Genomic DNA, 1,673 nt, shown 5'->3' on the forward strand with positions numbered 1-1,673 from the left:
AATAATTTGTCATGTTTCCTGAGAATAACAAAAATTTTATTTCTGCCATTCTAAATTTTTTCTCACTGCATTTCAACTGTTAAGAATTGTAGTATAGTACAAATAGTAGTGATAATGGTGGGTATGATAGTCTTACTCAATGTAGGAGGGGAAGTTTTCAATATTGATATTAAATACAATTTTAGAACAACATTTTATGAGACAAATATGTTCTCACTATGTATCCCAGGCTCACCTATAAATCATGATCCTCCTGCCTTAACCTCCCAAGTACTGAAACTATAGGCATACCCACCACACCTGGAAAATGTAACATTTTTAGTGGCTGTGATAAATTGCTATTGTTCTCTAGTTTTCTGAAAAACTTTTTGCAAATGACTACTATATTTCATCAAATACTATTTCTGCATTTGTGGATCATAAATTTTTTCTTCTTTATGCTGTTCATATGATGAATTATAGTGGTTAAGTTTTGAAGGATAAAATATACTTGTATTTCTAGAAATTAATAATTAGTGTTTATAAAGTATTCTTTCAGTATGTCTTTATAAAATTTCAATATATGTTCTTGTTTAAGATTTTAAACCTATTTTTGTAAGAGTTATTGTTTGAAATATTCTTTTAATGTTCTCAAGTTTTGAGAATACACTTATGTTGATCATAAAAGGAGATGAGCTTTGAAAAGCTTAAGTGTACATTCTATAAAAGTAAAAAAATACTGAATGTTTAGAGGCTCTCAAGTCCTCCCTCAGGTAAGATAATTTACTAGAAGAATTTGCTGAGCACACTAATATACTGCTAGAGTTATATTAATTATTTATTTCATTAAAAAAACACAGATCAAAATTAGTTAAGGGAAAAGATCCATTGGGCAGGTCCAAGAAAATAAACAGTATTGTAGTTTCTTGTTGTCCTCTTCCCATGGAACCAAGGACAGTACTGTATTCCTGGAATCAATGCATAGAATATTGCCACATAGGAAACTTACTCAGACCTTGGCATGCAGCATTTCTGTTGGGTCTCCTTGGTTGACTTGATGTTGATGATTTTCAGTGGTTAGTTTCCCTACAATTAGAGTTCATACAACATGGTGGTCCTTTGGTTCTCATTCCCTCCAAACATGGAATGTGTATGACATTGCCCAAAATCCCCATAATAAACCACATTGATAAAATGTCCATTGGCCAACACATAGATAAACAAAAATTATATGATTAGACATTCCATGGGTCTTGAGATCACCTCTCAGTAGACAAATATGAAATCAAGACTTCTCTTTGAATAAGACTAATTCTCTATTACACAACAATTCTCTTTCTTCTTATCATCTCTGGTTAAATTTTCATGAGCTTATTTATTCATTATTAAATGTTTGGAAGATAGTAAATACTTTATTATCATGCTATAAATAGAAAACTATAAATCATAATTTAAAAAATAGAAATTAGAAAAATATATTTCAGAAAGATCACAGTGCTGTTGTAGTATCAAGAACTGCTTTAGTTAGCTTTTTGTCAGCATAAAAAAATATCTGAGATGATTACCTAAAAAAGAGATAAGTTTTACATTGGCTCACTTTTGGAGATTTTAGTCCATAATCTGTTGGCTCCATTGCTTTTGGGTCTTTAGTGATGCAGCACAATTTACCTCATGTCTGGGAAGCACAGGGGAGA

Source organism: Castor canadensis, chromosome 8 (assembly GCF_047511655.1).
Source record: "Castor canadensis chromosome 8, mCasCan1.hap1v2, whole genome shotgun sequence".
In the NCBI taxonomy this organism is placed as follows: Eukaryota; Metazoa; Chordata; class Mammalia; order Rodentia; family Castoridae; genus Castor; species Castor canadensis.